This window comes from Amblyomma maculatum, chromosome 5, assembly GCF_055883805.1.
Source record: "Amblyomma maculatum isolate TAMU_Amacu chromosome 5, ASM5588380v1, whole genome shotgun sequence".
NCBI lineage: Eukaryota > Metazoa > Arthropoda > Arachnida > Ixodida > Ixodidae > Amblyomma > Amblyomma maculatum.
The window spans coordinates 113,600,756-113,627,856 of NC_139348.1; positions in this window are offsets into that span (position 1 = coordinate 113,600,756).

Below are 27,101 nucleotides of genomic sequence, written 5' to 3' on the forward strand. Positions count from 1 at the left end.
AGTCCTGGGTCCTTAGCCTAGATTGCTTTCAGACAGACATGGCAGTAATTGAATTACAGTAATGAAATCAATGTAATTTAATTACTTTTCTCGGTAATTTGTAATGTAATGAATTACTTTTTCATTTTGGTAATTTAGTAATGTAATGAATTACTTTTTGGTAGTAATTTCGCAGCAAAGTAATTAATTCCCTTCGATAATAATATGACTAAAGTGCGCCATCACTCCTTCAATAGACAAAGTAGAGTGCGCGAAAGCAGGAACGACATGTTGCAATCCGAAGCCAGTGTAACGGATTTTTCAAAAGGAGACAGAATTGAGCAGAACTAGAATACCCTGGTGAATAAGTTGTTTTGTTTGATAGCTTTACTTAGTTTTTGCATTTATGGAAACTAGAAAGTAATTTCAAAGTAATTGAATTACTCAGTAGAAGTAATTGTAATGTAATTTTATTACTTTTGGGGGAGCAGTAATGAGTAATGTAATTTAATTACTTTTCTGCGATTTTCAGCGAAGTAATTAGTAATGTAATTTAATTCCTTTCCAAAGTAATTTTGCCATGTATGCTTTCAGATATGAAGCTATATGAACGGTACTAAATTATTGAAAACATGCATGCAATATTGAGATGGAATGTTTCAGGCACAGCATGGTTTAGACTGCAGAATTGTAAATGACAAAACATGTCAAAGGAGCGGTAAGAGGGACACTTGACAGACCTTCTCAGTTCATCACAATGTTCGCATTTCAATACACTTCGCCAGTAACACAGACTCTCTCTTTGCCCAGTATATTCCTTCATCCAGCGTGAGACATTTGTTGGCGTTTATCCATAAAAATTCAGGAGGCACTTAGACTCACTAACGTGCTTCCAGGCAGAAGCCTTCCCTGCTGCGCTGCTTAGGCATTGACTGCAAGACCATTTGTGATTTACTAGAATTGTGAAGGACACGTCGCCTTGTCCTTGCTGTCAACTGCACTGCGTCTATTTCTATATGTTGTTGCGACTGAAGGAAGAAGGAAAAGAAAATGCACGGGCCTGCTACTGGCTCTGTAGCTGAGCCACCTCCACTCCCCGATTGATTTATAGGAGGGGAAAGGCGCGGTAACTGTCTCACTTGTTTTCTGTGGACACCTGAACCGCGCCGTAGGGTGAGGGAGGAAAGTGGGAGTGAAAGTGGAAAGAGAGAAAGAGGAGCCGTAGTGGAGGACTACGGAGTAATTTCGACCACCTGGGGATCTTTAACGTGCGCTGACATCGCACAGCACGGACGCCTGACCTCCGCTCCCTCGTGCGGACTGAAGAGAAAATAGAGAAGAAAGAAAAAGAAAAGGGAGAGAAATACGCGCGTCGCAACAGCTGTCGTCCGCCACCCAAAACAGTAGCGGATAACTATGACGGCCTATAAATGATAAATATATGGTGGCAGGACAGCCTCCGCCGCAAGCGGCAGTGACCTACCAGTCCCAGCCCCGTACGGCCAGGAACAGCCACCAATCTATTTCTACATATGATCTGTGGTGCGGCATTCAAGGAAGCACTAAATGGAAGGCGCCGCATGTATGCCTGGATAGAACGTCCAGCGGGGTCAGCTTCGCATATGCGTGTTGTTGTTGTTAAGATGATTGGTTGGTTCATAGGAAGGGAAAGGCGCAGTATCTGTCACACTTGGTCTGTGGACACCTGAACCGCGCCGTAAGGGAAGGAATGAAGGTGGGAGTGAAAGTGGATAGAGAGAAAGAGGAGCCATAGTGGAGGGCTACGGAGTAATTTCGACCACCTGGGGATCTTTAACGTGCGCTGACATCGCACAGCACACGGACGCCACTTCGTTTTGCCTCCACCGAAACGCAGCCGCCGTGGTCGGGTTCGAACTCGGGAGCTCCGGCACAGTAGTCGGGCGTCTTACCACTGCACCACCCCGGCGGGGCTTGTTGTTAAGAACATTATGTTTTTCCACCGATTAAGGAGGCCCCCTATTCCTCGCCCCCAGCACGCAGGCCTTTTGGACGGAGGCCGGGGCCTTCGCGGCTAAAGACAGGCGAATGTCTTTGTGCGTCATCAACAGTCACATCATGACTGAATGTGACGTCACTATTATTTCTGGTTATTAGACATGACCGATGGCGTTACCATGTGACGACTGTGGACGTCTCGAAAACTCTAACCCCTATTATTGGTTAGTGACATTCAACCATGACTTGCACGTTCTGAATACTAGTTAATATCTGGCTAGCGTTAGTTAAATACCTTTAACTGGTGATGGTTAAAGATTGTTACGATGACCTCTAAATTCATGGGTTCCTAGGGTTCCTATTTTATTATTAGTCGTAAATTATTACGAAACTATTTTGAAAATGCCTTAAATCATGTTCCGATATCATCCGATAGCTGTTGATTAAGTATCGACTCAATGGTAATTGGCACATGCCCATATTAGGCATGCACCCGAAACGCGGATACATTTGGTAACGACAGTATGAGGCAATAAAGGCTTTCGCATTAAACAATTTACCACCCCTTAGCAGGCAGCCAAGCTTCCCATTATTCTTCCCATTAAAGGGTCCTCATAGTCGCTTTACCTCACATGTTCTTCATGGAATGAAATTATCCGCTAGATGAAGCAGTAGTAAAATTAGCAAATTAATTATTCCTGTGAGAAAAGCTGACATAGGTTGTATGCCAATGTATTCACCATATAAGCACGTTTCCAGTTAGAAGAAATACTAATATTCTTTTTTAAGCTTTCTTGTGTCTTGCACCTTGACAACTGGGTGCAGCGCAGCGTAAGCTGGTTTCTTGAACAATCGTCGACCTCACCTCCCTGTGTTGTTATGGGAAAACCTTTATCTCAGCCTCGTGAGTAACGAACAATTTTACTTTATTTCTTATGCAAATAAGATATGCACACATAGGGCAACATTTTCAGGTTTTCGGCGTCATCTCCCCCACCCTAAATTAGCTCAACGATCACGGCGCTCTTCTACGGCCGATACACTAAAGGACCGGCCTCACATCTCTCTGACGTGGCCTGATGTGCCGCAGCAATCGCGAGGAGTGCCTATACAGTGACCATGCAGCTCCGCAGTGTTATTTTATAGCGCAGCTCTTTGGCGCCCATTCCTGGGTTTCACGGCGTCGGCGTTGTCCCTCGTAACCAGCTCCACTGTAACTCCCCCCTTCCTTCCCTCCCTAACGGCAAGATTAAGGTGTCCACAGAAACAGGTGTGACAGAGGCTGCGTCTTTCCATTCCTGTGAACCCGTTATGAAAGGCACGCTTCAGAGCTCAGGTGGAAGACGTTACCACACATGGTGCACACCGCAAAGATAATTCATGAATAATGCGAGCGCCCACATCGACCTGCAGGGTAACATGTGCAGTAACACCCAGCCGAGATGGCGTAGTGGATAAGGCGATCGACTTCTGTTTCCAAAGATGAGGTATTGAATCCCGGCCTCAGCGGCCACTTTTCGTTAGAAGCGAAAAGCAAGGCATCCATGTGCTGTGCGATGTCAGTGCATGGCAAAGAACGCCAGGTGGCGGAAATTTACGGTGTCCTCGAGTCTCTCACAGCCTGAGTCGCTTTGGGAGCAGTTACACTCCGCAAACTAAACCAAACATGTGCAGTAACCAAGAATTCACACGCTCACAGAGAAAAGCGCCATATTTTGACGTAGTTTACGTACCTACAGCTAGTTTGATAGTCCGGATTTCTGGCCGATCGAGCAAGGGCTGACCCGGATCTAGCCCGCCTTTATTTTGCCTTTAAAACATACTGCTAGAAACTTGATGAGACGCTTGCCAGCTTTGGCTACAGCGTTCTTTATTCAGTTTATGTTTTTTGCGAAGGTTCTTTCTTCGCGTCTTGAGCTTGTGACATTAATCTCTTTGCCGCGCAACGTTCCTATGGGCCCATGCGCTGCCTCTCCGCAGCCTCCCGATAACATAATTGTTCTCTTCATTTCCCCATATGGCCATATAAGGTACGCATTCGCGCATACTGTGTTGGTGCTTTGTGACCTCCATGACATCATCCCCTCTTGACCAATCAGAGCTGCCGCAAGAGCGGGACACATTTTGTCACGGCAGTATGAGCCATTAAAAGTTTTCTCTTTAAAAACTAACAATGGCGAGAAAAAATTTGCCGATGATTACGTTAATTCCTGAGGCGAAATTTGAGCGCGTCAGTTTCCCCTTTGTCGATAGATCGAGGCAAATATTTAGATCAAGACATGCATGTGCAATTACTGAAAACAATTTTATTTTTGATACATATTCCTTTAAGATATACACCACTAACAGTTTTGACTGTCATGAAGGAAGCTTTGTGGTTGGGGAAATTGGTTGGTTGGTTGGTTCATAGGAAGGGAAAGGCGCAGTATCTGTCACACTTGCTCTGTGGACACCTGAACCGCGCCGTAAGGGAAGGGATGAAGGTGGGAGTAAAAGTGGATAGAGAGAAAGGGGGCCGTAGTGGAGGGCTACGGAGTAATTTCGACCACCTGGGGATCTTTAACGTGCGCTGACATCGCACAGCACACGGACGCCACTTCGTTTCGCCTCCATCGAAACGAATCCCGGCCTCGGCGGCTGCGTTTCGATGGAGGCGAAACGAAGTGGCGTCCGTGTGCTGTGCGATGTCAGCGCACGTTAAAGATCCCCAGGTGGTCGAAATTACTCCGTAGCCCTCCACTACGGCCCCCTTTCTCTCTATCCACTTTTACTCCCACCTTCATCCCTTCCCTTACGGCGCGGTTCAGGTGTCCACAGAGCAAGTGTGACAGATACTGCGCCTTTCCCTTCATATGAACCAACCAACCAACCAATTTCCCCAACCACAAAGCTTCCTTCATGACAGTCAAAACTGTTAGTGGTGTATATCTTAAAGGAATATGTATCAAAAATAAAATTGTTTTCAGTAATTGCACATGCATGTCTTGATCTAAATATTTGCCTCGATCTATCGACAAAGGGGAAACTGACGCGCTCAAATTTCGCCTCAGGAATTAACGTAATCATCGGCAAATTTTTTCTCGCCATTGTTAGTTTTTAAAGAGAAAACTTTTAATGGCTCATACTGCCGTGACAAAATGTGTCCCGCTCTTGCGGCAGCTCTGATTGGTCAAGAGGGGATGATGTCATGGAGGTCACAAAGCACCAACACAGTATGCGCGAATGCGTACCTTATATGGCCATATGCCAATCAATGATCAGTTAATGAATAATAACTAATTATCACATATAATGACTAATAGCCTAATTACAAGCTAATTAATAATTTATATAAGTAATGCGCAATTATCGACTAAATAATGATACGAGCCTATCCAATTAGTCATTAATTAATTGGTTTGGTTTGATTGGTGACTACTTCAACTTATCATTCTATAATGTTCAATTACTTATTATAACTTGTTATTTTAATCCGTGCCTAATTAACAAGTGAATAATTATCTAAAATTAGACGTTTTCAGATATTGTGTAGACAATGCTTGGAACAGTCTCGAAACTCCTCCACTTGACAGCTCAATAATAAATAATAAATAAATTGGTTCACAGGAAGGGAAAGGCGCAGTAACTGTCACACTTGCTCTGTGGACACCCGAACCGCGCCGTAAGGGAAGGGAGGAAGGTGGGAATGAAAGTGGAAAGAGAGAAAGAGGAGCCGTAGTGGAGGGCTACGGAGTAATTTCGACCACCTGGGGATCTTTAACGTGCGCTGACATCGCACAGCACACGACGCCTCTTCGTTTCGCCTCCATCGAAACGCAGCCGCCGTGGTCGGGTTCGAACCCGGGAACTCCGGCACAGTAGTCGGGCGTCTTACCACTGCACCACCCCGGCGGGGCTGACAGCTCAACGCAATAGCAGAATGTGAAACAGTCGCTCAGTTTATTTGTAGCAGCATTTATCCCTACATGCGCCACAGTTGAGTAGCAGAATGCGGCACCTAGGCTTTCGCCTTTCACTACTTTAGTCGCTAAAGTCTCTCGTAATTTTCATTTATTCTTTCGTCACACTATTCATCACAAATTATTTTTTAATTAGTATTTGGTAATAATTACCAATATCAATTTAACATAGCCTACTAGTGCTTTCAATAGTAATTGGTTTACAGGAAAGGAAAGGTGCGGTATCTGTGGTGCACAACCTGAATGCGCGGTTAAACCTCGTGAAAAAAATAAAAGGGCATGGCGGAATCTGCATTGGAGTAATGCGAATGCGCGGATACTGCTTTTGGTTGCTTCTGGTTGTTTCTAGTCGCTTAATTCACTTCCTGTTTGCCTATTTTAGTCTTTGGTACTTTTAAATTGCGCGCCAATCCCTTCCTATGCCCTTTTTCGAGCTCTACTTCCGGTTGCGTGACGTCACATCTTCTACGTCATATCCACCACGGCACACCTTTCGCTCTTCCTTCTTTTACTCCCACCTTCCTCCCTTTCGTTATAGGCGGTTTAGGCGTCCACAGAACAAGTGTGGCAGATACTGCGCCTTTCCATTCTTGCGACCCAGTTATTCTAAATAATTACCTAATTAACTTATTGGCCTAATTATTTTTCCGGCAACAACATTACGTCCCCCTCCATTGATTGATCTCATTTCTCAATTCTCAATTCAACTGCTGCGGACACGGTTTGGCGGACTAGGTCAGCGGACACGAACTACGGACACGGTCTGCGGACACAGCCTGCAGACACGATCTGCGGACACGGCCTGCGGACACGGTGTGCGGACAGAAATGTACCTTGGCGAAGTAATGCTGTCGCATTAACAGTACATTTGCAAGAAAATGCGTGGTGTGGTAATTGCCCCGCCGGGGTGGTGCAGTGGCAAGACGCCCGCCTACTGTCCGGAATACCCGAGTTCGAACCCGACCTCGGCGGCTGCGTTTCGATGGAGGCGAAACGAAAAGGCGTCCGTGTGCTGTGCGATGTCAGCGCACGTTAAAGATCCCCAGGTGGTCGAAATTACTCCATAGCCCTCCACTACGGCTCCTCTTTCTCTCTTTCCACTAACTCCCAGCTTCCTCCCTTCCCTTACGGGCGGTTCAGGTGTCCACAGACTCAAGTGCGACAGATACTGCGCCTTTCCCTTGCTGTGAACCAATTATTATTATTATTATTATTGTACTTTAGAATTAGGTGGCTCAGCTACTGGCTCTGCAGCTGAGCCACCTCCGCTGCCTCTCTGATTTCTCTGATTTATTTGTAGGAAGGGAAAGGCACGGTAACTGTCTCACTTATTTTCTGTGGACACCGCAACCGCGCCGTACAGGAAGGGAGGAAGGTGGGAGTGAAAGTGGAAAGAGAGAAAGAGGAGCCATAGTGGAGGGCTACGGAGTAATTTCGACCACCTGGGGACCTTTAACGCGCGCTGACATCGCACAGCACACGGACGCCTCTTCGTTTCCACCTCCGCTGCCTCGTGCGGACAGAAGAGAAAATAGAGAAGAAAGGAAAAAAAGGAGAGAAAAATGCGCGCCGCAACAACCGTCATCCACTACCGAAACGGTAGCGGGTGCAATGACGACCTACAACATATAAAAATTCGGTGGCAGGCTAGCCCCCGTCGCAAGAGGCAGTGACCTACCAGTTCCAGCACCTTAGGGCCAGGAGCAGCCCCCCTCGTCCCCCCCCCCCCACCTAGAATGCCATTGTTTGGAACGCCTTTGACTCCTGCTTTACAATTAAAATATTGCTGACGATTACGTCACTTCCTAATGCGAAATTTGATCGCCGCTCATCTACTGTTTTACTTTCCAATAGATTTGGGCAAAGATGTCTAGCAATGCATGTATATACAGCTACAGACTTTTTTTTAGTTTTTCACACATCTTTCTTCAAGAAACACTCCACTAAAAGTTCTTGACTGTCATGAAGGAACCTTTGTGGTCATTCGAATCCTACCACTGCCAGCACCTCTTTCTCTCTTTCTTCATCTTCACCTTTCTCGTTTTTACTGGTCGGTTAAGATGTCCACGTTAACTTGCGGCAGATACTGCGCCTTTTCTCTGATGTCAATCAATTTTAAACACCGCAGATTACAGACACACTCAATTCTTAGTCACTTCAGACTATCGCTAATTACTAAAGGGGAATACGACCCCGCATGTCCAAGTTGCAATAACGGAGAACCCGCCACTCAGGCGCACATCCTCTGAGGATGCAAAAATAACCCACCCCCAAGGGCTCTCCTGCCAGCTCCCTCTGCGGAAGGCTGGCACCAACTCCTTAACAAGCCAGACAAGAACACAGAACTTGCACACATTTCGTGGGCCTATAATGTCGCTCCCACCTGGGGGCCACACAAGACTCACCTGCCCTAATTCACGACATCTGGGGAGGAGGAGGAGGAGGAGGAGGAAAAACTTTATTTAGTCCTATATTATTTGGCGGTTTTTGGACGTCTTCAGAGATGTCTGCTTGTTGTATCCACAAGAGTCTTCTCCGTCGACTTCGTCCACTTTTTACAATGGTCGGTTGCCCTCAGTCCAGGGCTCCGCTGGCTGCTGCCGCCCGTTGGGCTCGCTGTACCAGACCTTTCTGGTCTTCGCAGCGGTCGCTGGACAGCAGAGTCTCCCATTGCTCCGCACTCGGGTTTCGAATTTTGGGGACTACATCTATGTTTTGACATGCCCATGTGATGTGATACAGTGTTGGTTTTTCATAGCACCACGGACATCTGTCAGCGTATAAGGTAGGGTGCATTTTGTTTAGTATGTGTAGGTTTCGGTATGAACCCGTCTGTAATTGTCTCCATATGACAGTTTCCTCTCTGGTGAGAGAACTGTGCGGTGGGGGATATCGCATTCTTCTTCCTCTATAGTTTTCTAGTATGGCCGAGTATGCCTTGGGTGCTGGCAAAAGTTCCGCGGACCCGTCGGATGCTCGGAAAGTAGTGTATGCTCGAGCTATCCTGTCAGCCTCTTGGTTCCCTGCCACCCCCATGTGCCCCGGTACCCATATAATTTTGTGTCTGGTCTTGTTTTCTTCGTGGTTTTTAAATCTGTCGCTCGCTTCGAGGAGTATACGAAGCGCGTGACGACCAATCCTACCATTCATGAAATTTCGACAGGCTGTCCACAGAGCAAGTGTGACAGTTACTGCGCCTTTCCCTTCCTGTGAACCAATTTAACTTAACTTAACTGTTTGAGAGTCCGTGAGTATCGTTAGCGACCGCCCAGCTCTATAGCCCTCCGCCACCGCTAGAGAAATGGCTACTTCCTCGGCCTCTGCTGCTGTGCAGTGTCGGATAGAGGCGCTGGTCACTTCGCGTAGAGACGAATTGACCACCGTGGCCACTGCAATTTTGTTCTGTCCTCCTCTCGAGGACGCGTCTGCATACACAGTCGTGTCTTCAGGAGCGTATGTGCCGGAGTACCCGGATTCGAACCCGATCTCGGCGGCTGCGTTTCGATCGAGGCAAAACGAAGAGGCGTCCGTGTGCTGTGGGATGTCAGCGCACGTTAAAGATCCCCAGGTGGTCGAAATTACTCCTAAGCCCTCCACTACGGCTCCTCTTTCTCTCTTTCTGTGTTCACTCTCACCTTCCTCCCTTCCCTTACGGTGCGGTTGAGGGGTCCACAGAAAACAAGTGAGAGTTACCGCACCTTTCCCTTCCTATAAATCATTCTTTAAGAAAATCTTCTATCGTCCATCTGGACATAATATGCCCACACCGGGTTTACAAAGGTCCCAGCTTGCAGGCGCTGCCGGTGGTGGCACCAGTCTCCTGCTTAACCTGCAATTTTGAAGAATCTCCGTATAATTTTGCAGATGCTCGTGCACGTTCCGGCAGTCGGGCGGCTCCGCAGTTACCCGGAAGTAGAGAACTCGGGCTAACTCGTGCGCTGCTTCGTTACCAGGAACGGACGTGTGTGCAGGGGTCCAAATTAGGCACATTTTCCTGTTTAGTCGTCTACTGACTAGAATCCTTACCGCTTCCGGCGAGACCTATACCCTTTCCAACATTCCAAATAACTGTTTTGCTACCGCTGATCATGAAGTTGGCTTGCGTTTCGACGCAGGCGAGCGCTATTACAGCTTCTTCAGCCGTTTCGGCATTGTGGCTTCTAATGGTGGCGGCGTGCGCAACCGACTTGCTGTCCATAAAATCGAAGCGTCTGGTTAGTGCTTCTGCTCTCTTCTCCCTCATCTCTGTGTTTAATATGGGATGCATGTTACGAGGTGCGAAACGAAGAGGCGTCCGTGTGCTGTGCGATGTCAGCGCACGTTAAAGATATCAGGTGGTCGAAATTACACCGTAGCCCTCCACTACTGCTCCTCTTTCTCTCTTTCCACTTTCACCATTTTCCTTCCTTCCTTCCCTTACGGCGCGGTTGCGGTGTCCACAGAAAACAAGTGAGACAGTTACCGCGCCTCTCCCTTCCTATAAATAAATCAACTTTTTTTTTAAATGTTACGAGGGAAGGGGAGAATGATTATATATTGTCTGCAGTCCTGTGGGATACTTGATTTTTCTCGTAGTTCCCTATCTGTCTGCAGGCCTACCATTTTGAGTATAGTTCTGCCCGTGGTCGTTGGACTTTAGCTTTCCAGCTGCGAAACTCTGACAGCCTCCGCTATTTCGTCCCAGCTATTCTGCACTCCCATAGAAAGGAGCTTCTCTGTGGATGTGGTAATAGGTAAGCCCGGGCCCTCATTATACACTCTCAAACGAGAGAGTTTAATCTCTTCTTCTCCTCCGGCCTGATATTTAAGAAGGCATGACATAGCTCTCGCGGCCTTTTATGTAAGCTTGGGTTAGTTTAAGCAAGCTTCTTTTCTTGAGGCCTCGTCCTTTCAACGCGATTCTTCTAAATATGCCAAGGGCTTGCATGCCGAATCCCTATAGCTTTTTGATTGTTACATCCATTCTCCTGATTGAAGAGTCCTAAGATTCTGATTTGGTCTACCTTTGGAACTGGTTTTCCTCCCACTTTAATGTCAAATTCCCAACTGCGGTTGCACCGGAGTGACTTTGGGTTATAGATGAATAATTCCGATTTTTGCGGCGAACATGAGAGACCCCTACTGGCAGCGTAGACCACGACAGTGTCCGCCCCGGCCTGCAGGCGCTCCTCAATGCTTCACTACCCTGGTTAATCCAGAGATTGATGTCATCCGCGCAAATACTGAAATATAGCCCTTTTATCTCATCAGAGCTTCTGGGAGGCCCCTCATTGCCACGTTGAAAAGGAACGGGAAAAGAACCGAGCCCTGCGGTTTGCCCCTGTTCCCTAACTCTGATTTATTGATTGATTAAAGCTTTAATTTCCACCGATTTAGGAGGCCCCTACTCCCCGCTCCTGGCACGCAGGCCTGAGGAACGGGGGCTGGAACCTCCGCAACTCTAAATCTTGTAAGGACGTCAGCACCAATCATGACAGCATAACCGAATGTGACGTCATTGTCACGTCCGGGTATTAGATATTGCCGGTTGTGATAAGGGGATGACGCCACATCCGGTCATGACGTCATTACTGATGTCATCAATATGTTACGAGGCCAACAGTGACCGCGACGACGACGCGAAATGCATGATGGGGTGCCAAAGAACGGCGCTTTAAAAAATTAAAACGTCCTCCACCTGTATGAAATGCCATTGCGTGATTAACAGCAAAGTCCCCCGGCGTTGCACCGAATCAAACAGCTCCTTCCTATGAACTCGCATGGGGACACCACCGGCACTGGTGTAGCAAATCTCCTATACTTCCAATGGTTTTTGCTACACTACTGCAGCTGGAGTAGGCTAAAAAAAGGCCCTATCATTGAAGGATGCGGCGTTCGAGCTTGCCGCTGACGTCATCATTCTGCAGGCTATAATTGAAAATATAGCCTGCAGAGGCTATATATATATATATATATATACTGGCTGTTCAGCTTTCACTATTATTATTTTCATATTTGTTGCATTTGCCCATGTCGAATTGTGCTGTTTTGTATTAATGTCTATTCTTTGGTTCGGTAAACTGTTCAATTTTGTATAATTACTATTACTATAATGATTCCTTTCTTCTCGCCGAATTGTGGGCTGTATGGTATCTTTTTTGTATGGCTCTCTTGCTTGGGTCATAAGGCCTGCAGTAGTTTTAAATAAATAAATAAATAGGTACAAAAACTGAGATAACTACAATAGCGTGCGTGAAACGCTATCGCGCGTTGAGAGGAGGTAGCTGCTCCTGGACCTACAGGGCTGGAAATGAAAGGCACCCTTCATTCGCAGTGCGGGCTCGCGTGACACCGGTGGTTGGGCCTCTTGTGGGCCGTCGTTCCACCCGTCGCCGCCACAACGGCGGTTGCGACGCACGTCTTTCTCTCTCTCCCTTTTTTTCTTCTGACTGCACACTGTGCGATGAGAGAGCTACCCTCAACCATATATTCTGGAGATGCAAGGAGGACCACCCACCTCCAGAATTAGGAGAAATCCTGCATTCAGATGACTGGGAGACCCTGCTGTGCAGCTCGGACCCGTGCATACAAGACCGGATCCTCAAGAGCGCCTACGAGGTCGCTAACAGGCTTGACCTGCTGGCCATCTAGAAGGGCAATGTAACTCGGCCCTATATAACTATCCGGCTTAATAAAGGTTTCTTCTCTCTCTCTTTCTCTTTTTTCCTGACGAAGGAGTGGATGTGGCTCATCTAAAAGCAGCAGCTGGTCCTTGCATTCTCTTTTCCTTCTTCAGTCGCAACAACGAAGACAACGCTATCGTGTCTATCCCTTAATGGCGGAACTCAAATGTTCCCGAATTTTCACAATGCATACATCAATTTGTCGTCTCACTGTCACAAAGTAGCACGTAGAGTTATCAGTCATGCCGATGACAAAGCAGTAATGAATTGCGAAGGCATCATCAGGCCACTTACGACACACCAGTTTTTTGCAAGTCTTTTTAGAGCGGTTAGAAGCTAGTCTGCAAACCCCTGTAGGTGTCCCTGGCAAGACGTCAATAGACCTGCGTCCTCTATAGCAAAGGTTTAAAATTCGCAGACGTCCTTCTGCTCGACAAAGCGTGACAAACTTTAGCGCGTCGAAACGAGTGAGCTTTTAGATATCAGCCGAACGTCTTTATCTCTTTACCTTCTCGGCGCTTTCAGTGGCGATTAGGTACAGGATATCGAGCTTCAGCACCAGGTAGCATGCATTTCCTTTCCCGCTTGCAGTGTCACGGCACTGCTTTACCAGTATTCTCATTTTGCCCTGCGGTCTAAGGAGCGGAATAATTAGATTATCTCTAATTTCTTATCACCTTTGCGTATTTTTTATCAGTTTTAAATTTCATTTAGAAAACGTTGGTGCGCGTCAGACTAAACCTCTCGGCGCAGCGCTTTGATGCTTCAAAATGACAGGAAGTTATTACAACTCGGGGACCATTGCTGTCGGCAACACAGAGGTCTTGATTTCTGAAGTCCAAATGACAACAGCCTCTCACAAACTCTGATGCTGTGGATTTGAATCTTGGTCCTGCTTACGACGTGTCATATAGTACGCTATTAAATTAAAAATTAATTTGAAACAAAACACACCGCTTGAAACATAAGAATTCAATCACAACTTTTACAATGAGCGTAATGTGGCCATATCCAGACCGGATGAAATAATTAGGTCACAGGAAAGGGAAGGCGCAGACTCCGCAACACGTTTTCTCTGGGCATTTTAACCGCGCGCGCAACAGGAAATTAGAGGAAGATTAGAGGGAATGTAGAAAGGGAGAAAGACGTGCCGGTAGTAGAGGGCTACGGAGAAATTTCGACCCCATGGGGATCTTTAACGTGCACTGAGATAGCACAGTACACTCGCGCCTCTTCGTTTCGACTCCAATAAACCGCAGCCATTGACGGCCGTGATGGAACCCTGGAACCCCGGCATAGTAGTCGGGAATCTTAACTACAGAACCACCACTGTGAGGCCCTGACCAGTTTATTGACGAAATTGTGAAAATAAAAAGCCCATGGGCCAAAGTTTGATTTCGTGTTCACGAAAACATAGGAAATTGTAGAGGAGCACACCACAGAAAATCTTCCGGAACTGGCTACCTCTGGCCTAGCTGGGTAAATAGTAGTAGTAGCAGTAGTAGTAGTAGTAGTAGTAGTAGTTGTAGTAGTAGTAGTAGTAGTAGTAGTAGTAGTAGTAGTAGTAGTAGTAGTAGTAGTAGTAGTAGTAGTAGTAGTAGTAGTAGTAGTAGTAGTAGTAGTAGTAGTAGTAGTAGTAGTATTAATAACAAAACTTATTCCTTCCTTCTTCCAGTACAAATGCAGGCCTGCTGAAGTCTCTGAAGGCTTCAATGGCACTGCCGTAGTAGTGGTAGTGGCAGTGGAGGTGGCAGCAGCAGCACAGCACCTGCAGGCGGCGGCACTCAGCGGCGGCATTGCGGCAGTAGCGGCAGCAGAGCAACAGCAGCGGCGGCGACGTTGGCGATGGCAGCGGCGGCGGCGGCGGCGGCAGCAGCAGCAGCAGCAGCAGCAGCAGCAGCAGCAGCAGCAGCAGCAGCAGCAGCAGCAGCAGCAGCAGCAGCAGCAGCAGCAGCAGCAGCAGCAGCAGCAGCAGCAGCAGCAGCAGCAGCAGCGGCGGCGGCGGCGGCGGCAGCAGCAGAAGCAGCAGCAGCAGCAGCAGCAGCAGCAGCAGCAGCAGCAGCAGCAGCAGCAGCAGCAGCAGCAGCAGCAGCAGCAGCAGCAGCAGCAGCGGCAGCGGCGGCGGCGGCGGCGGCGGCGGCGGCGGCGGCGGCGGCGGCAGCAGCAGCAGCAGCAGCAGCAGCAGCGACGGCGGCAGTGAGATCGGCAGCACTGAAGCGCAACACTTAGTAGCCTAATACATCGATGGCCTGCTGGACGAGCATCACCTCAGCACCATACCAGTCTACCCAGGGAGAGATAGCACTTTAGGGAACCGGGCAGGACAGCAGGCTGTGGGAAAGAATGGCATAAGTGGAAGGGCAGTAGGGGCATGAAATATCGCGATGGCGTTTGTACAGATATAGCCTTGCAGGGGTCCTGAGCATATTCAGTTGTAATACATCCGCAGAAGTACGGGAGCCTCCCGTACGGAGAAATTAGGATAAGGGTCGGCCGGGGTAGAGCTTGCGGTCTAAGCAAGCAGAATTGTAATATTATCTAGAGATGGCGCTAAGAGACAGTCTCAACCAGCCCTCCAAGGACCTGAACCAGGCGGTGAACGGTCGCCGGTTACGAGATTCACATGCGAGCCGGTTACCAGTTCATTACCGGTAATCCCGAAGTGTCCAGGGATCCGACGGAGGAAGACGGGGCAAGGATGCAGCGCAACAAGGGCGGCCTCGTGCACCGTGGACGGATGAGGTATAACATGTTTAGATTGAATGACACGGACAGCCGCCTGGGAGTCAGTGTATACAATATACTGAGGCACAGGTGGGGAAGAATGGAAACTTTCAATGGCATGGATGATTTGGGGGACATCAAGCGAGATAATATTGGGAGTGTGGCGAAAGGGCCACTAGTGTGAACAACATGCGTAGATAGACGTGGATGAAAGGGGAGCTGGTTTTCGGAACCACGAGAAGCCACATAAGAGGCCTGCATGTGAGCGACTCCATGGGTATTGAAAGCAGGACTGTGATGAGAGGCAGCAACATGTCGGCGACCAGCATGCAGGACCTGCGACAAATTGGCTGGTAGAGGAATTATATGAACGTTAGTGCCTCCGGCGGGGAAGAAGTTGGCAGAGGGACGGACAGGATGGGGTAAACATTAGCCTAGTTAAGAAGCCAACATCCATGAACTGTTCCAGAGAAGCGGGCTAGCTGTCGGTCGTGGTGAACGGAAATGAGACTTCGAAGAGGATGAAAGAGCCCGGTGGTATAAAGCTTAACGGTGGAAGTGGTTATAGGAAGACAAACAGCAGCTTTATAAAGGCCGTGAATAGTTGTTGCAAGAGTGTTTAGCTGGCTCAGGGTTAATGAAAGATATGTTACAAAGTAAACGAATTTGTTAAGAATCCGCGTGTAAGCCAGGCGATCGGCGTGAGCTTCCGTCAGGCCGGAGGGTCATCTTACAACTCGGAGAAATAAATGGTTGACCGTCTGACAGGTAGAAACAGCCGCATGGAGAGCCTCGACATTCTTGGCGGCATGGAGAGGCATGCCAAGAACACGACATTGAGATACTTTGAGCATTAGGGAGCCGCCCAATGTAAGAGAGATCCGTAAGTTGCGAGCTCATGTTTAGGCGGAGGTAGTCAAAATAGTTTGGAATCTCGGCAGCGGGAGACAGGCCTGCATGGTCAAGAAAACAATAAATGATATCCAGTCCCTGCTGAATGGTATCTTGAACATGACTAGAAGATGCGCGCGCCACCGCCGTGTGATATCGTCGCGCAAATAAAAAGTGCTGATGATCGGGAATTGGCGATAACTGAACAGCGAGAGGAGCAATGGTGATAAAAAAATGGGTGGGTGAATGAACGTCACCCTGCGGGGTACCACGGGTGAGAAGGTGGTGTGTAGAAGTAAACTTTAATGCTTGGAAACGAGCCTCGCGATTAGAAAGAAAAGCCCGAACTTAGTTTTACATGCGGGAGCCGCAGTCGGCGCTGTAAAGGCAGCTAAGAATATGGTCATGAGAGACGCAGTCGAATAATTTGCAGACATCGACAACGACCTGGTCATGCAGCTGAGAGTTATTACATATGAAGAAAGTGTGCTTAGCTATGAAGAAAAGATCCTATGCAGACACATGTTGACAAAAACCAATGAGGATATGAGGGAGCGAGTCCGAAACCTCGAAATGCCGGCTAGGCCTAGGGAGCGCCGTTCTTTCCATCATATTGCCGACACAGGAGGTCAAAGATATGGGCTCAAGTTTAAAAAGGGCAGGGCTGGTGCTTAGCAGTTTTAGGAATGAAAGAAATAGGTGAGGAAGTCCAGGACGATGGAAGAGCACCTTCTTCCCAGATGCATGTGTTATAAAAGTTTAGACGGTGCTCTTTTGCTTTATCGGGAAGATTGCGGAGAGTGGAGTAAGTGATTCCATCTTCAACAAAAAGCGACCGAATGGCATAAGCAAGAAGTGCAACTTCAAGCTCGTGCAGTGTAAAAGGGGCTATCGAGGTCATTTCTTATACAGCCTATATATTCTAGGTAAAAAGGGGAAAAAGGGGTTGGAGATAAAGATCTGAAAGGGTTAACAAACCTCATCAGGTGACTGTGGCTAGGGTATTAGCGAGATTCGGGGCAGGAGCAGGACTCGGAAAAGGCCCAGGTTGTTTTTGTATGGAGCGCAGCTGGGTAAAGTGCCTTAATCTATTTCGCGGCAATACAATAAGCATAAAATAAAATTTGATTATGCGTACAATAGCCAAGTATTCAACTTGTATGAACAGTGCGTTTGCTATTATGATCTAAGTTTGGAGATATGATTTCTTCCCGTATCCACATTTGACTGCAATAAAATGAACAAGGCATGTAAGGCACTAATTCTAAATAAGGCATTTTATAAGAATCTGACGCAGTACAGCAAAATGCCACTAAACCCCCATCCTTTAAATTTCTTAACAGCAGCCGCACAGTTTCTTAAAGAACAAACGGTCCCCTATTAGCAGGGATAAAACTTGCCGAACTCGTCATAATTATTTGTTCCTCTCTGAGGGTTCTTGTTGAGCAGTAGGTCAACGTTGCGGGCTCTAGGTCGGAAGCAGCTGTAGGGTACTGACGTATTGCATCCCCAGAACAGCATGTAGGCAACTTGTTGCTGCGCGCTTGCGCAGTCTTTTCTTAGATGTTTTAACAGCACAGACATCACAGGATAGGTGTTTAACATCTGGGAAACTTACACTTTGCGGGATGTGAATGTGGGACGTATATGCTTGCTTTGACTCGATGATTACGCCATGCAACTGTGATATGATGACAAATGTGGTATCCTTCAAGTCATGCCATACACAATACAAATATGATGATATAGGAAGCCACGTACACAATTGCGTAGATTTACAAGTCGACACGCTTCGTAAAAATACATGATCCGAAATTTCCATTGTCAGATGTTTGCTCATATTGATATCTACATAATTAACGGAGTTCTCTAATCTTTGTGTACAAAGGTAAGAAAACAATGTGTCTAAAAATGCCTTACATGAAACATTTTGTTTAGCCTTTTCTCTGAATGCAAATTTTGCACACGAAATTTACAGCGCGAAAACGTGCAACAAAACACAGACTAGGTGACGATACAGAGAGAGAGAGAAACAACTTTATTTGCCCCAGATGTCGTTAATTAGAGCAGGTGGGTCCTGTGTGGCCCCTAGGTGGGAGCGACATCCTGGGCTCACAAAATAAGTGCAAGTTGAGTGTTTTTGTCGGGCTTGGTAAAGAGTTGGTGCCGGCTTTCCGCAGAGGGAGCTGGCGAGAGGACCCTTGGGGGCGCGGGTTATTTTCGCATCCCCAGAGGATAAGCGCCTGAGGGGCGGGTTCTCTGTTGTTTCAATTTGGACATGCGGGGTAGTATTCACGCAGCACAAGCACTCACTATCAACTGCTTTACTGACGGAAGGCGACACCTTATTACGGCTAAAAGAGCATGTAGAGGATGCGGAAAAACATAACAAGATTGAAGAGAACCTACATCATGAATGCAAAGGCAAGCAGGAGCATAGTATTCAAATTTTAATTGTCATTTTTTTTCATATGGTCAACACTTAGTCGCTTCCAGATAGTCAAACACAGCGTCAAGAGATACAGATGGACTGCTCACGCACTCGCTGTCATGCTTCCTTACGTGGTCGGTTTCTACACTAACCCGGGCCGTCCTGGTTTAACTTTTGCCAAGAATATTTGTCCGCAAAGTTCGTTCAGAACCACTATAGTGAATAGAGTTCGTGGTAAAACTAGGCAAGCCAGTCCTTGTTAAACAAGCTTAAGGACCTAATTTTCAATGACGTATTCTTCACAAAACGTTAACTGATGAGGCGCACTTATGTGTTACGAAGACCACGGGTTTTGTGCTGACATACCAAGAATTGCTTTATTCCATACCTAAAGATCAACTTTGGTTGTCTATTAAAGAGTGCTTAGAACAAAACAGGGATGTGTCTTTTCAGGACGTGACAGTATGGTCTATGGATAGTTTTATAGCTCCATTGCAGTTTTGCCTCAATTGTAATTTTATGGTTTTTAACAACCAGCCAATTTTGCAGCTCAATGGCATCTACTTATGGTCATGTGTGGTTGATATCCATTCAGACATTTTTCGAGCTAACTTAAATGAGACTTGATATCCAGCTTTCAATGGGAGGCCGGTTTCAAACATATTAGAGAATGTTAATTTTTAAGTGCTTTCAAAAAACAAGGCTACCTTCTCCTACCCCTCTACAGCAGGGAAGTGCTTATTCTTTTAACCAAAGTGTCTTGGGCTGAGTTTTAACTAAGAATTATAGGACGACTCTGTATCTCAAACTGACGTTCTTTGAGTTGCACGTCTGTTGGAGCTATGACCCACGTGCACGAAAAGGAGTTGTTGCCACACAATTCGGTACACTCTAAGACAATCAAAGCAGAATATCATCTTTGTGCATAGAATATATTCTCTAAAAAACGTGATCGCACTAAACCGAGCAGAGATTCAAGAATCTGATAAGCCGGAATTCACCTGCAATGCTTCCCTAGTCGGTCTGCACTGCCATCTCTGAGACCCTCCTACAAAACTTCAAATGTTAAACGTAAAGAAAAACGTCAAAGTACCACAAAAAGGCCCTTAGGCCTGATGCTGTGCCCAACATTCACAGAATTTAGCACAACGTCAAAAAACAAGCAAGCAGACATGGCGTAGCTGTCCTTTTCGCGGCTCTCAACAAACTGGGAAAGCTGTGCCAACGCGTCTGTATTGCCAAAAAGCGAGGACATGACAAAAATGACGAAAAGGCGTTTGGGAAGTGTTTTTCTGGAGTGGTGTGCTCTACTCCCATGTTATGTGGAAGGTTTTGTTTCGTCTAAACTGGCCATTGTGTCATAGAACGAATAAGAGAACACGCCAGAACTATTAAGAATCTTGATGACAAGTACGCACATTTAGTTGGACAAGTGACTGCAAAGAATGCCTGACAGGGTTTGATTGGACGAATACTCTTGGCAAAAGCTTAGACAGGACGGCCCGCGTTAGTTTATAAGCGTGTCTGATAAGTAAGCTTGACAGTAGGTGCGCAGCACCCCATGCGTATCTCTTTTTGACGCTGAGTTTGTATGAAAGCGGCTAACTGCTGATCATAAGAAAAATGAATAAAAATGAAAATTCAAATTTGACTGTTATGCTCCTGCTTGCTTGCGCGTCCGTAGCTTGTGTTGTGTGCCGTCACCCTGTCTCTGTGTGATTGTCTTTTTTTTTTTGCACTATGCGTTTTACACGCAATATGCACCAGCTGGACCAGAAAGAAGTTTTAATGCATTTTGCGATGCGAACTTACCGAGAAATTTGGTCTTATTTGCAGTTTCGTCAAAATTATTCATTGACTGCTAATCTACAGAAAGTTTCCTTGGGTAACCTAATATTGCACATCCGCGGAAGACAAGTGAAAGTTGTATAAATGGTCAACACGGCACTACCGTAGAAATCTCGTAAGGTATTTCCTAAATAACACAGGACATTTCCTATGGAATATTGGATCCATATATAAAAAAGGTGGCGGTGTTTTCTCCGTCACAAACCTATGAAGCATAAGCCATTTTTTCTCTTTTTTTATGCACAATTTACAGAAAAACCGGTCATTCGGCCTGAGGTCGAAGTCTTTCAGTCGCTCCAGGCACCTCAATGTTCACTGAGGGACCTGCCTCCCGGTTCGCTTGTATTATTTTTATTGCAGTTATTCTCGTCGCGTGACATACGTTAAATCTTCAAAGTGCATTCTTCTTCCCTACACAAGCAAGGAACCGAAGGCGCCTGAAATTAACCACAAGTTATTCTGGAGCACGCGGCGCGTGTTATGATTAACTGCAATTTGACCGATTGTTAGCATGGATTACGTCAACCATGTCTGTGACACATGTCGCACATGGAACAAAATTGTATAGGTATTTAGTATTTATGAAGTGCACTGCTTTCTTCGATCTGAGAGAAAAAGCATAGAAACTTTCAGGAGCTAATATCTACGACATCCTTTGGCAGCCTGAGGAGCTTTTATGCCTAAATCCCACGAACCAAACTTTATTACACCATATCAGAAGAAAGTCAAAGTGCAACCCCTTAAACACAAAACGGGCTACTATCAGCGTCTCTGGCATACAGAGGGAGGTAGAACAAAAACATGCGATATAGAAATTTAAAACGAAGAGTCACGCCCTGCCAGGCAACTTCAGCGACGGGAAATCGTCACAGCAACCCTGAAAAAAAAGAAGAGGGGGGGGGGGGGGGGCACAGGGCACTTAAGCTTTGCCTTAATATAAAGACATCTTTCTTTTACATGCGAGACTTCAGAAAGGTATTTTTATAAAAGGCGAAATCTTTAGGGCCTTTGTCGGACGAGAGAATTGAAATAAGGCTGTAAAAGCAGAAGATTCAGGCAATGCTAGCAGATTTCTGTCACCCTTTACAGCGTTCATCATCGCCGCCAAAAATGTCCTAGCATATCACGCTTTTTAGACTACGGCCCTTTCACTGTCTTTGCCGCCGGCGGGCTGCGTACGAATCCTTATCTCGGAGAACTCTTTCAACGTTATGCGCTATTCATACGGACGCCATTGTTAGGCCGTGCAACAAAATTTACCAGCGCGAGCAATCAGCTGTCGTGTCTGCAAGGTTTTCTTCCGATCGTGTATGAAAAGAAAGTACCTAAAACCTCCACTTTGCGCACTAAGAGAGTTCCAAAATAAAAATAGAACCAATTAGTTTGAGGGGGTGGCTCATTCATTGTTGCCGTCTGTTCTGAATTCCTTACCACTGTACCGCGCATGCAAGGAGTTTACTACTGCCGAACTCACTACACATCAGTTGTGCATCGAAATTAGCACATTGACTTCTGCCAGTTGCTTCAAGTTTGCAGAGGGTAGTATGTGTTTGCCTTAGGTTAGCAATGGGTCAATGATAGTATAATATACAGAGTGACTTCTAAACAGACCATTGACGATTTTAACTTCAGAAATTTTAAATCGTTAGGTTGCTTTATTTGTCTTAAGCGTGTGTTAATCAGGCACAATTATTAGTAGATTTTAAACACAGTATTATTTCAAAAAACGTTACATTCGTTTAATGCAGTCAAACATAAACGGAAGATTCTCAAGCAATCTAAACAAAATTATCGTTGCTTGTAAATGCTTGCGGCATATCTATGTTATAACAGAGTTCAAACTTGGGTCAGTTGGTACGTGTTCTTGAAAAAACCAGTCAAAAGACGAAAGACAAAGAGGACAGTTCTTAAAGCACAGTTGTTAGCCCAGTCGGCGTGTGTGCCTCGTCGTCCTTTTTGTCCTTCATCTTTTTACTGTTTTTTCCAAGAATCTGGCCGCGACTGCCCGTCGAAGTTGCCCACTACGTGAAGACGTGTCGTGAGTGCCAACGACGCAAGACGCCGCCGATCAGACCATCATGACTACTAAACCCGTATCCACTCCTAATCCTGCCTTTTAAATAAATTGGGATGGATCTCCTCGGCCCCTTTCCATCTTCGTCTATGGGTAACAAGTGGATCATCGTGGTCACTGACTACCTTACCCGTTACGCCGAAGCAAAAGCACTACCCAATGGTACCGCGGCAGAAGTCGCCACATTTTTTTTGTCTAACAAATTCTCTTGCGACACGGCGCCCCAGAAGTGCTTATCACGGACAGGGGAACGGGGTTTACGGCAGAGTTGATGCAAGCCATCCTGGAATACAGTCATACAAGCCATCGACGAACAACTGAGTACTATTTACGCAGCGCCTGAACAAAACGATCGCGGACATGATCGCCATGTACGTCGACGCTGAACACAAGACCTGGGACGCCATCTTGCCGTACGTGATCTTCGCGTATAACACCGCAGTCCAGGAGACGACCAGAGCGACCTCGTTCAAGCTTGTGTACAGTCGAGCGCAATTTGAAGGTTATCGAGCGAGCGTCGACCGGGAACATGAACAGCGCCATGGCCCAGAATTCTCTGCCGAGCCGAAGGAGGTATCATGCCAGCTTCCCACGCAACGATTGTATTAGCTAAATTCTGTCGAACAGTAAAATTGCTGTTATTCACCTTTACGGAAGAAGTAAACAAGAAGAGTGCTATGATTGTGCTTTCTCGTTTTAATCTTACAAAATGCTTCTCACCTTATAGCGGTTCGTCTTCTTGTCGTATGCTGTGAGTTGTGGGTGCGCCAACGTAATATCTTCTCACCTTGAATAGAAAGAAGACCGCTGCAGGATTTATAATTGGGAGGTTATATTGTTTCTCCCTTAGGTGTTTTTTCGCCAATCTAGGGTCCGCTAGCTACGTTCCTAGTTATTATTCACGTTGTTTGTGAGTTTGATTATTTCAAATGATCAACAAATTGCCCTCTCGAATGCAGCGTAAGAAGCCTCTTTATTGCGCATCTCGAAGCCTGGTCAAAAGCATCGTCTCTTCGAATTCACTCGAGCAGACTGGACAAAGCACTACAAAAGAGTTTGGCGCTAAGAAATAACCATGGGCAGGGTTTTCGAGTGTTAGCTCAAGGAAACATGGCTAAACATCAGCCTGATGCCAGCACCGAAGCACTAATACAGTCACACCGGCATCCACTTAACCATGGTGAGGCTGGGCAAACAATCCCCAGTAAAGTATTTTGCACCGAGTCACGTGGTCAGTGCAGTTGGTCAAAATTTTCAGAGCCCTCCATTGCCGCGTTTTGAGGGCCTCATTGATGTTTGCGGCGTCTCATGACCTTGGGAGTTGCAGTGCATACTCTGAAATTCCCCTCCTGGACAAACAACCTATTCGTGCTCATTCGTGCAGAAATCCTACAGTATCGAATGAGTGCTCCCTCGAGGGCAAAAGGATTCCGCAGCCGAATATGAACTGTCCCGCTTCTAATTACTTCTTCAGTGCAACAGACGGGGAGGATTCAGTGAAACACAGCATTCAGCATATGATGCTTTTTCTTCATTGAGTGGTTTCAAAGAAAGCAGAACCATGTTATTTTGTATGTTTCCTGAACGGAAGGGCGAAAGCTTTGATACATTACATTAATTTATCTAAGACAGGCGTGGAGGCTAACCAAGAGAGTTCCACTTAAGTTAAGGACAACCCAGAGGGCTATGGAACGAAAAATAGCAGGGGTAACATTAAGAGATAGGAAGCGGGGAAACTGGGTCAGACAAATAATTCAAGTTACTGACATTCTATTGGAAATTAAGAAGAAGAAATGGGCATGAGCAGGACATGTAGTGCGAAGAGAGGATAACCGATGTTCGCTTAGGGTAGCAAACTGGATTCTAAGGGAAGGAAAGCGTAGCAGGCGGCGGCAGAAAGTTAGGTGGGCAAATGAGGTTAAGAAGTTCGCAGGGGTCAAGTGGATGCAGCTAGCACAGAACCGGGATAATTGGATAAATATGGGAGAGGCCTTTGCCCTGTAGTGGGTATAGTCAGGCTGATGATAATGATGATGATGATGATGAGAGGGATATTACCGTGTATCTGAGCACATAAAATAAATATTTGTGAGCATATTTGCTGCAAGCAATGCTATAGAATACTTGAAGATTAATAGGGCGCATATAAGTCCCCATTGTACGTAAACCTAAATATACAAAATACAAAATATAGGAATATTGCAACACGCACATACATTGATCCTTTTAAACTGCGCGAAGCATTGTGCATGTTTTGTGCAGACTCAAGCAAGCACGGAAGACAATTACTGAGTGAACATTATATAAAGCACGCGAACATATTGACAATATGCGACACGTTTCGCGTAAAAACGAAATAAACTCTTATCCCATGATATAAACTAATGCTCAAAATTAAACGTCAAGAACTGAAAATTCAATTAGTTTTATGTCACCTTCGGATAGTACGGTACGGTGTATTTTTGTGAAACATTTAAACCAAAATGCGAAGGAGGAAAACTAGAGCTCAAAGTATTTACTTTCTTTCTCAACAGTCTAAATATTACGGAAATAAATATTTTTGAGAAAGCAACACTACGCTATCCAGCTCGGCTCGTCGTGTATGCTCGTATGCCGTAGCTGCAAATGGCAGGAGCTGCCAACTTGGGTCTCTCGTTTCACATGGGACGGTTACGTCAGGATCAACTTGCCAAGACCCTGGTATTCACGTTCACTAAGGCACTAAGGCACTTTCATAAGGCTTGGATAAAGCGGTGCTTTATATTTGGGCTTGTAGCTTACGCTATCGCATCGTACCCTTAAATCCGGACCTCTGGTGTCCCCCATATTTAGATGAATTAAAGCCGTTACCACCACCAACTAAACTGCCGCTGAGAGTTGATGCTTTCAATGGAACTCTGGTTGTGTTCAATGCAACGCTCGGTCGACCGCAGCCAAAGCTTTCTCTCCACACTCGTATGCCGTAGCCACAAATGGCAGGCGCAACGAAACCCTCAGGAGATTGTGAGTCTCTGACGTATTTGTCATAACACAACACAAAAATAGATTTTAGAGAGTAACACTGCGATTTTCGCGCGAGTACATACATATATATTTCTATTTATTTTTTATTTATTACAACCTCGAATGCTCCTTTGAAGGGGTATCACAAGTGAGAGTGTTTCAGGGCATAATATTGCTTCAAGTGATGATTTGAATCGTGATGGGTCAGTGTGGAGCCCGACGTCGGCAGGCAAGTCATTCCATTCTAGCGTGGTCCGTGCGAAAAATGAATATAGATGCGCAGATATGCGGGATTGCACAGGATGGGCTGTAATAATAATAATAATTGATTCACAGGAAAGGAAAGGCGTAATATTTGTCACACTTGTTTCGGTGGACACCGAAACCGGGCCGTAAGGGAAGAAAGGAATGTGGAATTTAAAGTGGAGAGAGAGAAAGAGGAGTCGTAGTGAAGGGCTACGGAGTAATTTCGACCACCTGGGAATCTTTAACGTGCGCTGATATCACACAGCACACGAACGCCTCTTCGTTTCGCCTCGCCGCGGTCTGGTTGTTGTGGCTGTAGGAAGAAAAAAAAGAAAATGCACGGGCCTGCTACTGGCTGTGTATCTGAGCCACCTCCGCTGCCTCGTGCGGACAGAAGAGAAAATATACAAGAAAGAAAAAAGAACAGGGAGAAAAAGACGCGTCGCAATAACGGCCGTCGTCTACCACCAAAGTGGTGGCGGGTGCAATGACGGCCTACAACAGATAAAAATCAGTGGCAGGCTAGCCCCCGCCGCAAGCTGTGTTTACCTACCTGCCCCAGGCCCATCAGGGCAAGCTTCACGGTCAGGTTCGAACCAGGGTACGCCGGAACCGTAGTTGGGCGTCTTACCACTGCGACACCCCGGCGGGGCAAGGATGGTTAGTATTTCCGTGGTTCTTGCGGCTGGAGGTGCCGTATGCATGGGATGATAACAGATTCGGGCGGAACATGCTAATAGAATTTATAAAATAGACATAGTCTTGTGATGCTACGCCGGTTAGTTAAATGTGATAGAACGGCATTGCATTTTAGTTTGATGACCCTTTTGTGATAAGAATAGGCAGAGAAGATTAATCTAGCGGGGCAGTTTTGTATTACTCTAGTGTGTTAGAAAGATTATATTGATTATTGTCCCAAATAGTGCATGCATATTTTAGTTTCTGCCGCACAAATGTTATATAGGCTCGAGATTTTAACGCTATGGTGCTAGACTTAGTGCTCGCCGAAAATACGCCAAACTCGGTTTGCTTCCTTAGAAATTTCAGTTGCGTGGTATGTCTATTTACGATCAAGTGTTAGGTTAGGCCCAAGGTGGTTGAAGCTGCAATTTCTGAGTTAGCAATTAAATACGTAGAAGGTGGTTCAGAGGGATGCCTCTGAATGGAAAGTAAAGTTTTTTTCATGCTAAGAAACATTAGCCGTTTACTGCACCAATTTCAATGCGATCTCTGTCGGATTGAAGAAGCTGGCAATCACTGTAATTACAGGACGGTGCACAACACAATCGTCAGTGAATAAGCGTATG